The sequence below is a fragment of the Lepidochelys olivacea genome (genome assembly GCF_965140295.1).
Source record: "Lepidochelys olivacea isolate rLepOli2 genome assembly, chromosome: 1".
NCBI classification, from domain to species: Eukaryota; Metazoa; Chordata; order Testudines; family Cheloniidae; genus Lepidochelys; species Lepidochelys olivacea.
The window spans coordinates 352,267,609-352,284,342 of NC_140411.1; the positions used below are offsets into that span (position 1 = coordinate 352,267,609).

General features: G+C 44.8%; 1 protein-coding gene across 2 annotated transcripts in view; it reads right to left on the minus strand.

The window, feature by feature from the left end:
• Positions 1 to 16,528, minus strand: part of PPP6R2 (protein phosphatase 6 regulatory subunit 2) — a 156,263-nt gene extending 139,735 nt beyond the window's left edge. For both annotated transcript variants that reach the window (XM_084615637.1, XM_084615636.1), the window contains exon 1: positions 16,310 to 16,528. The gene's annotated coding sequence lies outside the window, so the exon portion shown is untranslated. The remainder of the gene's footprint in view (positions 1 to 16,309) is intronic.
• Between the last annotated feature and the right edge of the window lie 206 nt (positions 16,529 to 16,734).

Sequence of the window (16,734 nt, forward strand, 5' to 3'; positions counted from 1 at the left end):
ATAAATCATTAACTCCCTTTCCTGATCATAAATTAATATATGAAATGCCACTAATGCTTTTACGGATCAGTGTTTCCCACTGATAACCTTTTGCCATGCTGAAAGCGGTTTTCTGTCTAGTAGCCAATTCCCAATCCATGACGGTACTAAATTCTCACCCTATGACTAAATTACCTTAACAAATTCTTGTGATGCCCTCTGTCAAACATTTATTGAAAGTCCAAACACGTCAATTGCTTCTCTTTTATTCACTATTTTACTGACACATTCAAAGGATTCAGATGAATTGGAGATAATCTTCCTGCACAGATGTTGTGCTCGTTCACCCCTACATTATGTTCCTTCAAGTGTTTTATATGAAGTGCTTGAAAAATCCACTTACTCAAAAGTGAATAGAAGCTTTGTCCAGGCAAGTGGAATCAAAAAGATGTGGTCCCCTCCTATGGCGGCAGGAGAAGAGCAGCTCAGGTATTGCTGTTTTAAGAGGAAGAAAGGGAGTAGAGTGACCTCTGAGATGCTACTACTTTAAGAAATGGAGCAAGAAGCAGAAGCTGGGAGCCCGTGGGCCACCAACACACCCAGGATGGGAGGGTGGCAGCAGCAGCCACACCCTAGGCTACTGATTGATTAGGAGATGAAATTTATTTTTTGTAGGGATAACTGATTGAAATGAAATGTGACAAAATTGATTGGGAAATAAAAATGATACATTGGAAAGGAACAATTGATCTCTTAAGGAGACATGGGGGTGGCGGAGAATGCAGATGTGCCAATGAAAATCAAATATGCACATTCTGAGGACACGATACCACAAGTTTCCTCAACAGCCTTAGTAGATTTAATCTCTGGACAAGCAGATGTCAGGAAATTTTTTCAAGCTATGTTTCTAACTATTTTAATTATTGTTTCCATAAATTTATCTCATCCTCCCCTATAGCAAGGCTCACTGGATTGTAACTACCAGGATCACACCTAATGCCTTTATGTAAGAGTTGCTATCCTCCAATTCTCTGGTATAGGAGCTAACACTAATAAGTACAGTAACTCCTCACTTAAAGAAAAGGAGAACTTGTGGCACCTTAGAGACTAACAAATTTATTTGAGCATAAGCTTTCGTGAGATACAGCTCACTTCATCAGATGCCCCTGGTTAATGTTGTTTCGTTGCTGATCCATAAGAGAACAGTCTTGTTTAAAGTTTTGCAATGCTCCCTTATAACCTGGTTTGGCAGCCACCTGCTTTGTCCACTGCTTGCAGAAAGCGCAGCCCGTTGGAGCTAGCTGGTGGGGGCTTGGAACCAGGGACTGGCAGCCCCCACCCCCCTCTCCCATCAGCTCCCCGTTCCCCTAAGTTCCCTGTGCAGCAGCTGCCCAACAGGCTACCAACTGCCAGAAGTTCAGCTGTCCCTCCCCACACTGCCATGTGCTGCTCCTGCCCTCTGCCTTGGATCTGCTCCTGGGAACCTCCTCCTTGCTGTGCGGGGGGAGGAGGAGGAGGAGGCGGCAGACTAATGTCAGGGTGTCTCCTTCCACCCCGCTCTTTTACCCCATCTCCGGAGGGGTGGGGGAAAATACGACAGGGCTCAGGACGGAGGGAGCTTGCTGGCCGCAGCTGCTGTCTCAACTTACTGATCTACTTAAAAAGGCAGTTTTCAGAGTAGTAGCCGCGTTAGTCTGTATTCACAAAAGAAAAGGAGCTTATGCTCAAATAAATTTGTTAGTCTCTAAGGTGTCACAAGTACTCCTTTTCTTTTTTTTAAAAAGGCAGTGTACATAGAGTGGGGTCGGCATACTTAAAGGGGCAATGCGCTTCTCTCTCTCACAAACATACGGTGTGTCTCTCTCTCTATCTGCCATGCTGTCTCCCCACCCTCCATTTGCACTGCCTTGTGGAGCAGGACGCTATATTAACAAAGTGTTAACCCTTGAGGGCTCGGCCAAGTTTTAGTTCATCGTTTAGCAGGAAGGCATTCCCGGGGAAATATCCCACCCTCTTCCACCCTCTGACTTTCAAGGCGAGTTCCACCCTCTGACGTTCAAGGCAATTATCCCCTATGCTTTCCAAAAACTTCTTGGATTGTCTGTGCACCACTGTATTGCTCTCCCAGCAGATATCAGGGTGAGTGAAGTCTCCCATGAGAACCAGGACCTGCGATCAAGTAATTTCCATTAGTTGCCAGAAGAAAGCCTAGTCCACCGGTCTATAGCAGACTCCCACCACAACATCACCCTTGTTGCTCACACTTCTAAACTTAATCCAGTTTGCAAAAAACATTTCCCTGGAATCTAACCCCCTATTTACATTCATTCTTATGGGGAAATTGGATTCGCTTAACATCATTTCGCTTAAAGTAGCATTTTTAGCATAAAGTAGCAAGGAGTTATTGTAATCTCATATTTTTAACAACTCAGCTACTTCAGTTCCTACAGAATTCATGGACGTGCATCATCTGAACCTGGTGACTTGTCACTATTTAGCGCTCTTTCTCCCAGCAGCCAGAGCAGGGTAAAGTTGGGGCTTCTATTATTATTAGGCATTTGTATTATGATAATGCCCATAGGCCCTTGTCAGGCTAAGGATCAGGGTCCTACTGTGCTAGGCACTGCACAAACTTATAGAAAGACATATGGATCCTGACCTAACACGTTTACAATCTAATTTGAAATAAAGGTTCAATAAGTGATTGCCACAAACAGCATGAAAGCAAGAGGAAGGGAGGATAAGGGGGAAAATAAGACGATAAGGTTTCACAGATGTGACAGGGTCGGGCCAGATGGCTACAGGAGAGTGATAGAAGGCAGATATATTAGCCCCAGGTTAAGTAGGTCCCTTTTCCCTGGGTAAGGTAACAGGAAAGGTTCCAGAACAATCAGGAACTTTCTGGAAACAATTAAGGCAGACAGGCTGATTACAACACCTGCAGCCAATCAAGAAGCTGCTAGAATCAATTAAGGCAGGCTAATCAGGGCACCTGGGTTTAAAAAGGAGCTCACTTCAGTTTGTGGTGCATGCAAGGAGCTGGGAGCAAGAGGTGCAAGAAGCTATGAGTGAGAAGGCGTACTACTGGAAGACTGAGAAGTACAAGCATTATCAGACATCAGAAGGAAGGTCCTGTGGTGAGAATAAAGAAGGCCATGGAGGTAGCCCAGGGAGTTACAGCTGTCACACAACTGTTACAGGAGCCACTGTAGACAGCTGCAATCCACAGGGCCCTGGGCTGGAACCCGGAGTAGAGGGCGGGCCCAGGGTCCCCCCCATCCCTCCATTCCCCCAACTCCCTACTTGATACCAGAGGAGTTGACCTGGACTGTGGGTTCCACCAGCGGGGAAGGTTTCTGGACTGTTCCCCAATCCACTAGGTGGATCAGCAGAGACTGCGGGCATTGTTCTTCTTCCTTTTCCCCATACTGGCCAGTGATGAGGCTGAGTGAATGGCAGATTTGAGCCATGAAAGTGGTCAAACTGAGGGCTGCCGTGAACTTCTGAGGCGAGCAAATTCGACATTAAGCGCAGCACCCACCAAGGCAGAGGAGGAACTTTGTCACACAGATCGCTTATTTATTTATATTTTAACTAGAGCTGTCGATTAATCGCAGTTAACTCAAGCGATTAACTCAAAAAATTAATCTCGATTAAAAAAATTAATCTCAATTAACAGCAGTTTTAACTGCACTGTTAAACAGAATACCAATTGAAATTTATTATATATTTGGGATGATGTTCTTCATTTTCATATATATATTGTATTCTGTGTTGTCACTGAAATCAAAGTGTATATTATTTTAGTTTATAAACATTTATACTGTAAAAATGACAAGTTTTTCAATTCACCCATACAAGAACTGTAGTGCAATCTCTGTCATGAAAGTGCAATTTACAAATGTAGACTTTTTTTGTTACATAACTGCACTCAAAAACAAAATGTCAAACTTCAGAGCCTACAAGTCCACCCAGTCCTACTTCTTGTTCAGACAATTGCTAAGACAAACAAGTTTGTTTACATTTACGGGAGATAATGCTGCCGCCTTCTTATTTACAATGTTACCTGAAAGTGAGAACAGGCATTTGCATGGCACTTCTGTGGCTGGAATTCCAAGGTATTTACGTGCCAGGTATGTTAAACATTCGTATGCCCCTTCATACTTCAGCCACCATTCCAGAGGACATGCTTCCATGCTTCTGACGCTCATTAAAAAATAATGCATTAATTGAAATAGTGACTGAATTCCTTGGAAGAGAATTGTATATCTCCTCCTATGTTTTACCAGCATTCTGCCATATATTTCATGTTATAGCAGTCTCGGATGATGACCCAGCTCGTTGTTCCTTTTAAGAACACTTTCAGATCTGACAAAACACAAAGAAGATACCAATGTGAGATTTCTAAAGATAGCTACAGCATTCGACCCAAGGTTTAAGAATCTGAAGTGCCTTCCAAAATCTGAGAGGGACGAGGTATGGAGCATGCTTTCAGAAGTCGTAGAAGAGCAACACTACAATGTGGAAACTACAGAACCCGAACCACCAAAAAAGAAAATCAACCTTCTGCTAGTGGCATCTGACTCAGATAATGAAAATGAACATGCGTTGGTATGCACTGCTTTGGATTGTTATTGAGCAGAACCTGTCATCAGCATGGATGCATGTCCCCTGGAATGGTGGTTGAAGCATGAAGGGGCATACAATATTTAGCATACCTGGCACGTAAATAGCTTGCAATGCCGGCCACAAAAGTGCCATGCACTTTCAGGTGACACTGTTAACAAGAAGCGGGCAGCATTATTTCCTGCAAATGTAAACAAACTTGTTTGTCTGAGCTACTGTCTGAAGAAGAAGTAGGACTGAGTGGACTTACAGGCGCTAAAATTTTACATTGTTTTGGTTTCGAGTGCAGGTTTGGTTTTTTTTACATAATTCTACATTTGTACATTCAACTTTCACGATAAAGAGATTGCACTACAGTACCTGTATTAGGTGAACTGAAAAATACTATTTTTTGCAGTGCAAATACTTGTAACCAAAAATAAATATAAAGTGAGCACTGCACACTTTGTAGTCTGTGTTGTAACTGAAATCAATAAATTTGAAAATGTAGAAAACATCCAAAAATATTTAAATAAATGGTATATTACAGTTTAACAGTGCAATTAATCACAATTTTTTTTTTTTAAATCGCTTGACAGCCCTAATTTTAACAACACCTAGAGGTCTCAGTCAGGATCAGGAATCCAAACATGTTGTACACACATACAGAATCATAGAATATCAGGGTTGGAAGGGACCCCAGAAGGTCATCTAGTCCAACCCCCTGCTCAAAGCAGGACCAATTCCCAGTTAAATCATCCCAGCCAGGGCTTTGTCAAGCCTGACCTTAAAAACCTCTAAGGAAGGAGATTCTACCACCTCCCTAGGTAACGCATTCCAGTGTTTCACCACCCTCTTAGTGAAAAAGTTTTTCCTAATATCCAATCTAAACCTCCCCCACTGCAACTTGAGACCATTACTCCTTGTCCTGTCATCTGCTACCATTGAGAACAGTCTAGAGCCATCCTCTTTGGAACCCCCTTTCAGGTAGCTGAAAGCAGCTATCAAATCCCCCCTCATTCTTCTCTTCTGCAGGCTAAACAATCCCAGCTCCCTCAGCCTCTCCTCATAAGTCATGTGTTCCAGACCCCTAATCATTTTTGTTGCCCTTCGCTGGACTCTCTCCAATTTATCCACATCCTTCTTGAAGTGTAGGGCCCAAAACTGGACACAGTACTCCAGATGAGGCCTCACCAATGTCGAATAGAGGGGAACGATCACGTCCCTCGATCTGCTCGCTATGCCCCTACTTATACATCCCAAAATGCCATTGGCCTTCTTGGCAACAAGGGCACACTGCTGACTCATATCCAGCTTCTCGTCCACTGTCACCCCTAGGTCTTTTTCCGCAGAACTGCTGCCTAGCCATTCGGTCCCTAGTCTGTAGCGGTGCATTGGGTTCTTCCATCCTAAGTGCAGGACTCTGCACTTATCCTTATTGAACCTCATCAGATTTCTTTTGGCCCAATCCGTCTAGGTCCTTCTGTATCCTATCCCTCACCTCCAGCGTATCTACCACTCCTCCCAGTTTAGTATCATCCGCAAATTTGCTGAGAGTGCAATCCACACCATCCTCCAGATCATTTATGAAGATATTGAACAAAACCGGCCCCAGGACCGACCCTTGGGGCACTCCACTTGACACCGGCTGCCAACTAGACATGGAGCCATTGATCACTACCCGTTGAGCCCGACAATCTAGCCAGCTTTCTACCCACCTTATAGTGCATTCATCCAGCCCATACTTCCTTAACTTGCTGACAAGAATACTGTGGGAGACCGTGTCAAAAGCTTTGCTAAAGTCAAGAAACAATACATCCACTGCTTTCCCTTCATCCACAGAACCAGTAATCTCATCATAAAAGGCGATTAGATTAGTCAGGCATGACCTTCCCTTGGTGAATCCATGCTGGCTGTTCCTGATCACTTTCCTCTCATGCAAGTGCTTCAGGATTGATTCTTTGAGGACCTGCTCCATGATTTTTCCAGGGACTGAGGTGAGGCTGACTGGCCTGTAGTTCCCAGGATCCTCCTTCTTCCCTTACAATGTAAGCAGTGCACAACTTAATTGTACTGAATCATATAAAAAAGTTATACATAAATATGGGATATTCTTGACTGAAGCTCAACATGGCTTTCATCAGTTGGCCAGTTTCTTGTAGGCATTCAAATTTATCCAGCACCTAGCAAGAAACTGAAGTGAAAAGATGGAAGCCACTGAGCAGAGTCCATGGACATCATTCTAGCAGGACTCCCCATATCGTTACCTTTTCTAGTAGCTAGGATTCCAAATCATCTTCCATATGAATCTTTGGATAGAAAGTTTAGTTCTCTGGCTATTGGTATTTAGTGAAATTTCTATGCCCTCTGGATGATGGTGAAGGTGTGAGACAGATGGAATATGTTGTTTAAAAAAATAAGCCATTGGGAAAGAGACTGATTTGAAGGGGAGAAGTACAAGAAAAGGGAGACAGAAAATATAATAACATGGGGAAATGGTGGAGGGCATAATTAAAGAAAGATATGTAAAAGGGTGGAGAGAGAGCAAAGGAAGAGAGGAACACACAGAACCAACTCTGGAAAAGATTCAGCTTGATCTGCTACAGGAAAATAGAAAAAAAAAGGAGAAGACAAGAAGGGAAAACAGATATAACAAAACCAAGTCAAGATGCAAAAGTCACTTTTTTAAAAATTATTAAACAGAAAGGTGATTAAGAATATTAATAAAGTTCCCAGTAACTGGCAAATAACTATTTTAAATTGCAGGGAGTATGACTTTGAAAGTGGTCTTTCAGACTATGGATAGTTAGTAGGCTTAACTCCTGGGCTAGTAGGTGCTGGCTAAAGTTTAAACCTGCTAACAGGTATCCTTCCAAAAAGTGGAAGATTGACCAAAATGAGACCAACAGAAAGGAACAAATAATAGCAGCTAAAATGTCTGAGGAAGAGCAAAAGCTGAAGACAATAAATAACAAGTAAAAAGGATAAAGCCATTGAAGAGAAGCTAAAATATTGATCTGAACTTGTTTTCATTAGAACATATTGGGGATACAGTTACCTCAGATGTATTTTTTCAGCCAGTACAGATAAGACCGCCAAAGACAGAGGAGTCAAAGGAGGCAGGGCCGGAACGCATTGAAAATTTCACTGCTGTTCCGTCCCTCAGTCTCCTGGGGCGTTGTGAGGGTTAGTAGGAGGATCTCCACTACTGAACCCCACCCCCCAACATTTAAATTCTTCTTTCAGAAAATAGCTCCAATATCTGCCTCTATTGCTGCTGCTACTTCTAGCTTTGCTAAACAAAACCAGAATCAATTTGACCTAATACTTGTCAATTTCACGGCTGTCCACAGGGTTCTGACAGAAGCAATGAAAACTGACAAGACTGATCAGTATTTTTACTCTGCTTTTACCAGGCAAAGACAGGAGCAGAAGCAGAAGCAGAGGTATGAAGCAATCTGTCTCCAAACTTAAGACAGCACTGCACAAGTTACTTTTGGTTCATGTTTGAAAGGGTTATTTGTTTGCAACCATAAAGGTTAGAAACTCAGTTTTGTTTTGTTTCATAATAAAAGCTTAACTTCCACAGAATCTAACAGCGCTTGCTTGAAAATGCTTCCTATTTGCACAGCCCAGTAGATTTTTCAAGCCCTATCTGTATGGCTTAAATAACCTACTGAACTTTCAAAAAGAAAAGGAGTACTTGTGGCACCTTAGAGACTAACCAATTTATTTGAGCATGAGCTTTCGTGAGCTACAGCTCACTTCACTTGAGTTATGAGGAGAGGCTGAGGGAGCTGGGATTGTTTAGCCTGCAGAAGAGAAGAATGAGGGGGGATTTGATAGCTGCTTTCAACTACCTGAAAGGGGGTTCCAAAGAGGATGGCTCTAGACTGTTCTCAATGGTAGCAGATGACAGAATGAGGAGTAATGGTCTCAAGTTGCAGTGGGGGAGGTTTAGATTGGATATTAGGAAAAACTTTTTCACTAAGAGGGTGGTGAAACACTGGAATGCGTTACCTAGGGAAGTGGTAGAATCTCCTTCCTTAGAGGTTTTTAAGGTCAGGCTTGACAAAGCCCTGGCTGGGATGATTTAACTGGGAATTGGTCCTGCTTTGAGCAGGGGGTTGGACTAGATGACCTTCTGGGGTCCCTTCCAACCCTGATATTCTATGATTCTATGATTCATCGGATGCATACCGTGGAAACTGCAGCAGACTTTATATACACACAGAGAATATGAAACAATACCTCCTCCCACCCCACTGTCCTGCTGGTAATAGCTTATCTAAAGTGATCATCAAGTTGGTCCATTTCCAGCCCAAATCCAGGTTTTCTCACCCTCCACCCCCCAACACAAATTCACTCTCCTGCTGGTGATAGCCCATCCAAAGTGACAACTCTCTACACAATGTGCATGATAATCAAGTTGGGCCATTTCCTGCACAAATCCAGGTTCTCTCACCCCCTCACCCCCCTCCCAAAAACCACACACACAAACTCACTCTCCTGCTGGTAATAGCTCATCCAAACTGACCACTCTCCAAGTTTAAATCCAAGTTAAACCAGAACATCTGGAGGGGGGGGGGGGGAGGAAAAAACAAGGGGAAATAGCCACTCCCAGTCTCTATTTAAGCCTAAATTAATAGTATCCAATTTGCAAATGAATTCCAATTCAGCAGTTTCTCGCTGGAGTCTGGATTTGAAGATTTTTTGTTTTAAGATAGCGACCTTCATGTCTGTGATTGCGTGACCAGAGAGATTGAAGTGTTCTCCGACTGGTTTATGAATGTTATAATTCTTGACATCTGATTTGTGTCCATTTATTCTTTTACGTAGAGACTGTCCAGTTTGACCAATGTAAATGGCAGAGGGGCATTGCTGGCACATGATGGCATATATCACATTGGTGGATGTGCAGGTATACGAGCCTCTGATAGTGTGGCTGATGTGATTAGGCCCTGTGATGGTGTCCCCTGAATAGATATGTGGGCACAGTTGGCAACGGGCTTTGTTGCAAGGATAGGTTCCTGGGTTAGTGGTTCCGTTGTGTGGTATGTGGTTGTTGGTGAGTATTTGCTTCAGGTTGCAGGGCTGTCTGTAGGCAAGGACTGGCCTGTCTCCCAAGATTTGTGAGAGTGTTGGGTCGTCCTTTAGGATAGGTTGTAGATCCTTAATAATGCGTTGGAGGGGTTTTAGTTGGGGGCTGAAGGTGACGGCTAGTGGCGTTCTGTTATTTTCTTTGTTAGGCCTGTCCTGTAGTAGGTAACTTCTGGGAACTCTTCTGGCTCTATCAATCTGTTTCTTCACTTCCGCAGGTGGGTATTGTAGTTGTAAGAAAGCTTGACAGAGATCTTGTAGGTGTTTGTCTCTGTCTGAGGGGTTGGAGCAAATGCGGTTGTATCGCAGAGCTTGGCTGTAGACGATGGATCGTGTGGTGTGGTCAGGGTGAAAGCTGGAGGCATGCAGGTAGGAATAGCGGTCAGTAGGTTTCCGGTATAGGGTGGTGTTTATGTGACCATTGTTTATTAGCACTGTAGTGTCCAGGAAGTGGATCTCTTGTGTGGACTGGACCAGGCTGAGGTTGATGGTGGGATGGAAATTGTTGAAATCATGGTGGAATTGCTCAAGGGCTTCTTTTCCATGGGTCCAGATGATGAAGATGTCATCAATATAGCGCAAGTAGAGTAGGGGCTTTAGGGGACGAGAGCTGAGGAAGCGTTGTTCTAAATCAGCCATAAAAATGTTGGCATACTGTGGGGCCATGCGGGTACCCATAGCAGTGCCGCTGATCTGAAGGTATACATTGTCCCCAAATGTAAAATAGTTATGGGTAAGGACAAAGTCGCAAAGTTCAGCCACCAGGTTAGCCGTGACATTATCGGGGATAGTGTTCTTGACGGCTTGTAGTCCATCTTTGTGTGGAATGTTGGTGTAGAGGGCTTCTACATCCATAGTGGCCAGGATGGTGTTATCAGGAAGATCACTGATGGATTGAAGTTTCCTCAGGAAGTCAGTGGTGTCTCGAAGATAGCTGGGAGTGCTGGTAGCGTAGAGCCTGAGGAGGGAGTCTACATAGCCAGACAATCCTGCTGTCAGGGTGCCAATGCCTGAGATGATGGGGCGCCCAGGATTTCCAGGTTTATGGATCTTGGGTAGTAGATAGAATATCCCAGGTCGGGGTTCCAGGGGTGTGTCTGTGCGGATTTGATCTTGTGCTTTTTCAGGAAGTTTCTTGAGCAAATGCTGTAGTTGCTTTTGGTAACTCAGTGGGATCATAGGGTAATGGCTTGTAGAAACTCGTGTTGGAGAGCTGAACTTTGCCACTTAACCATAATGTTCTTTTCTCTTGCCTTCCTGTTTTCTTTTTGTGTAGGGGTATGGATGAGTTCATGACTGCCTAAGATTATCACTTATTATTTGTATTGCGGTTCACCTGGGAACCCCAGTTATGGATCAGGGCCCACTGTACTAGGCCCTCTACAGACACAACACGGAGATAGTCCCTGCCACAAAGAGCTTATAATCGAAGTATAAAATGAGAGAGAATAGGTACAACAATGACAGGGGACCACAAGGAACCAGTGAGACAATACTAGTTAGTTGTCAACAGCTGTCTACCATCTCCATGCACAGACTAAAGATTCTGATTTCCTTATTTTTCACTTCAGATTCTTTTGAAACTAGCTTCTTCATTTTTCTCAACTCCCCGCATAGTTCATTCTTGGTATAATCCCTCCCATACAGATGTTGACCTTAGCTATACTCTATTCATGGCTATGTAATGTTTTTACTAAAGTTACCTCTTGCATCAACTTGTGCATTACTTAGGACTAACATTAGAGTAGCTTCTCTTGTTTGTAAAACTAACTATTCAAAAGAGCAATCATTTAAGGCAATGGTATCAAATTCCCAGCCTGCAGGCCAGATCTGGCCTTTTAATGCATTTATGTGGTCTGCATGACAAACTCAAATTCTAAAAAATCTGTTTGGGGGTTTGTTTTTAGTTTCGGTTCTATCCCTGGTTTTGAAAGATCATCTTCAACTGTGGAGTGAGTGTAACCAATACAGTGATGTCTTCCAGAGTCTGCAAACAGACAATGCCTGAAACAATTGCTGTGTGTGTCAACTTCCATCTCTCACTAAGGTGTTAATTCTAAAGCCTTATGACAACATGTTATGTCAACATTAACTATTTCATTGCTGATTATTTTAGCAGGTCAAATGGAAGAGAGAAGCCAATGGCGGGGGAACTGCAGAGGGAAGAAAGGAGGACACACAAAGACAGGGGAGGGGCAATAAGGAAGGAAGAGAAACAAGAGGCTTAGAAATAGTGGTGGTCATAAAAGATTGCATCTTTTCCCATTAAGTGATATTGAAAAAAAACAAGGCATTTAAATAGTAATAATAATAATAACTAGAAGTTTAGTTATCCCCTACAGGCCATATACTGTCCTTGATCTTTGTATAAACCTACTGATATCAAAGAAAGATTCACCACGGAGAGAAGGGTAGCATGTTGTCTTACATTTGTAACCTAGCCCACAGACCATAATCAAATACAGAACTCTGCCCTCTCCACAGAATAAGTAGGAGACCCCTGTTAAGGGTAAGATAAGCACAAACTGTTTTTTAAAATGTGTCCCAACATTTGACTAGTTTATACAGATAGTTGAAGTCACTCATTAATTCAGTTGTATTCGTTCTGAGAGCTCTCAGCATTGTACAATCTTTCAAATTCCTGATTTAGAGACTGGTAGAGAAACTCTGCGAGTATATTTGTATTCTTATGACTTGGAATTTGTATCCCTCCAACTCCTCTTCACTCAGAAATTTCATCTTAGAAAATTCTATGGAATCTTTTATAGTACTACTCTCCCAGCTCTTTGACTCAATCTGTCAGTCTTATATAGTTTATACACAAGTACCCCCAGGATGTTGGCATTCTACCATGTTTCAGAAGTGCCTATAATATCAAGATCCTCTTCCATTTTCAAACATTCTAGTTCACCTATTTTTGTTAAGCTTCTCACACCAATAAATACAGTAGTGTCCCATCCATGGCTCTTGAGGCTTCAATTGTGTTAAGAAAATGTATAGTTAACTATGAATTTTTAATATTTTCCCTGAGCCGTGACCTGCCATTTTTGAATGTAAGTGTTTAGTCCAGTCATTATGGATAGAATGTAAAAGAGCTTAGCTTCCCCAGCAGCCACAACAGTGAGAGCCAGGAGAGCTCTAAGCAGATGCTCTCCATTCCCTGGTGAAGCTGCTCAGATCTCCCACTCACCACCTGCTTGCATCACCAGGGAAGGTGAGAAGTTCTGGCTGGGTTTACTGCCTGCTTACCTGCCAGACTGCAAGCACCCCAGGAACAGCAAGGTAGTACTCGACTGGCTATGCCTGAACACAGAGCAATCCATAGAAAGGATGGCTCCCTCCCACATACAGCCATCAGAAGGGAAGAGAATAGGTACAGAACCATGCGATTCCCTCTCTTAGGCCAGGTTAGAACAGTTTACAAGAGCTGGGGAAAGCCAGTGTACAACTCATGCCAGCTAGTTCCGCAACCAATGCGCCACAGGATGCAGGGAAAGAGTTGTCTTTGCCAGCTCTATATTCACTTGGGACGTCTCTCTGCCAGAGGAATCCTCAGCTGGGGGGACCTAAGGGTATTTTCTGCTCTCTTCTCACAGGGACCACAAAAAGGGAAGAGACTATGCCCCTAAACAAGTAATGATTGCTGCTCTTAACCTTTCCTAAAGTAATACATATACAAAAATTAGATAGTTGGTGGGGCTTCTGTTTGGGGACCCAAGACAGTATCCTGGCCTGAATCACGGGAAATCTTATTAGGCTCCCCCACTTATTAGTGACTTCCCCCAAAACATTACAAGTTTTCTATGCCAGCAGTCTGTTTCTCCGTTGGTTAAAACGGAGCCAATCCCTTCTGTTACAGGCTCTCCCTTCACTAAAAAGTTTCTTCGATGCCTAATAAGACTTCCCATGATTCAGGCCAGATACTGTCTTGGGTCCCCAAACAGAAGCCCCACCAACTATCTAACTTTTGAATATGAATCATCATATTCTACAACAATAAAGTACAGCAGTCACGAGGAAAAAATCCAACACACCAGAAACATGGAAAAACAGTCAACTTCAAGACAATTCTGCTCATATCCAATCTTCTGCCATTCTGATGCACCAGTGTTTATTATTAGGGATGTTTCAATGAAGACATGATCTTTACCTGCTTCTTTTCCAAATTCCAAAACTTATGTCAATTTGGCATGGTATCACAATCAGTTGCTACGTAAATTACAACAACATCACCACCAACTGCCACCACTAAGACAGCCAAAGTTGCCCTGATAGTTTGGGGTTGTTTTTTTTAAAATCACAAGAGTCACAACAAAAATGTTGGCAAAAAATCAGAGATTTTTATCCATTTTTTTCTATAACTCAGACAAACTACCCTAATAAGACCCCAGGTCTGCAAATGTTTACTCACATCCTTAACTTCAAGCACACACATAATTTATTACAGGACTGCAGCCTAAATATGCAACACAAATTTTCTCCCTTCTTGAGAGGGAAAAGGTTTCACTAAGGAAATAAGCTTCAGTTTCAACTTTTACTACATTAACAAAATGAATACAATATTTTCAAGATTATGAAGAATACCTCACAGCCTTTTAAATTTGTCTTAATTTCTCCTTTTTCACTTCCTAATTTTCTCTAGCTGCTAGAAAACAAGACCTTCAAACCAAGAAAGAAGCTTTCACTAGATTTGTCAAGAAATACAATCTTCCTGTAAGAAAGTTCCAAGGCTGAAGTCACAAATGGACTTGCTACAATTCCCACCACAATTTCTATATAATCATAGAAGCAGTGTATCACTGTTATTTCACATGTACAATATGTACCAATGCCAATGGCTTCCCTAATTCAAATCTAGGCCATACAGATTCAAAGTCACTCATTCCTCCTAATCAAACTGACCATGGACTCCACATGACCTTGCCAACATGATCTCCTCTGCCAGTTTCAGTGTTTAGCCGACTGTTATGAATGACTCAAAAAAGGCTAGGCTGTAATATTCTCTCTCTCTCTCTCTCACTCTTCCTCACCGCCTTTTACAGAAGCCCAGAAAATCAAGTTTCAATGTCTCCATTACAAGAAGAAAGTGAAATTTAAACAAACTCTTTATACAACGAGACCCTGAAACTTAGAATTATTCACCCAAATCCTATATTAAAAGGATAAAGAAAGACCCAAAACTTCTGATAAAATAAGACCCAAAAAAAGGAATTTCATAATTAAAAGTACTTCGAATTTCTGAACCAGCTGGCTATTTTTAAAATAAAACAATAACAAAAACAATTTAGTAGCATGTAGTTAATTGTGGTTTGATGATTAAGAGTGAGTTTCAGTAATTAAAGAACTGATTTCTGTTCAAAGGGACAAATCTACAGGATGTAGTAAAGCAATATAGATCTTTTATTATGCACCCTCAATACGGGGGGGGGGGATACTTTGCCTTGAGAAGTTCTTCTGAAAGATGAAATCTAGGCTGTGAACTTGAGATAAGCAAAACTTGTGAAGGATCAAAGGAGCAGCGAATACAGCTACAAAGCCCCAGGAAAAAGCAGGATGGTGTGGCAGAAAGAATGCACAGGAGGAGGCATATTGTTGGGGCTGAGGCTGGGGATCAGGATCCTCAGGACTAGAGAAGGGGGAGGCAGAAAGAGATGTCTTTCAAAACACTAGGCCTCCCCAGCATCCACAGACTGGAACCCCTTCAGGGAAGGTAGGTGCCTTTCAGCTAGGGATGAAAGAAAAAATACTGTCAGATTCTGGGGACCTGGCAAGCAGACACATCTAGGGCTCAGAGTGTCACAGGGGGGCAGTTCGGGGGCCTGACACATCCAGGAAGAGTCAGTGGTGTTGCAAGTGGGAGGCAGACACTGCGCTGAGAAGATGTGGGGCGGGGGGGGGGGGGGGAGCAGCGGGCTGACAGATCCAGGGGATAGGAGGGGTCATGGGGGAGGTAACATATCCAGGTGGGCCAGGTGTGTCCCAGGGGGGTAGGTCAGGAGACTGACATAACTCGGGAGAATTTGGGGGAGGAGGGGTCACAGGTGTTGCAGGAAGGTAGGCTGCGGGATAGACATTCGGGGGGACTCAGGGGGCATACACATTGAGGGGAGCCTAGGAGTGTCACGGTGGGGCAGGCAGGGGGGCAGGCGAGCAGACACCTCCGGAGCTCAGGGTGTCACGGGGAGGCAAGCAGTGGGGCTGACGCACCCAGGGGGAGGGCAGGCACATCCAGGGGCACAGGATTATCCGAGGGGGGCTCAGACACATCTGGGGCGGGGGAGATCGGGGCGGCAGGCACATCCAAAAGGGGCAGACACCGTGGGCCGGACTCAGACACCTGGGGGAGGGGGGGGCTCAAGACTCTCATTAGAAGCTGGGGGGGGAGGGGGACAGCCACTGTGGGGGAGGGCTCATGATGGCTCAGACTCCGGGGGGGGGGGGGACACAGACACCGTGGATGGGGGGGCTGACGAGGGGAGGCACATCCCGGGGGGGCTCGGGGGGGGCAGGCACCGCCGGGGCGTCACGGGCGGGCACGTCGGGGCGCTCCGGGGCAGGCTCGCGGAGCCGCCCGCAGGGGCTCGGCCGCAGCGAGCCGGAGGCAGCACCAGCCGCGGGTCCTCACCTGCTCCGGGCCCGGCCTTCCCCGGCGGCGGCGGGCCCGAGGCTCCGCTCCCGCTGCTCCCTGGGCTGCAGAGGCCGGCAAGGCCGCGGACATGGGCCACGTCCCCGGGCCTGGCAGCGACTCGCTCCCCGGCCGGGCTGCGCGGTCACCGAGCGCCGGGGCTGAGGGCTCGGCCACCGCAGGCTCGCTCGCTCGCTCCAAAATGGCGGCGGGAGCGGCCTGCCCAGACTCGGGAAGGGGGCGGGGCGGAGGGGGGCGGGGGCGGGGCCTGCCGCAGGGACTGGGCCGGGCCCAGGGCGGCGCCGGAGTGAGCGCGGGGCACGTGAAGCCGGAGGGCTCCGCGCAGCCGCGAGGGGGGGTTGGGAAAGCTCAAGGAAGGGAGCATGGGAAGGTTCCATGGGCCGGGGGAGGGGGAGATTTTATGC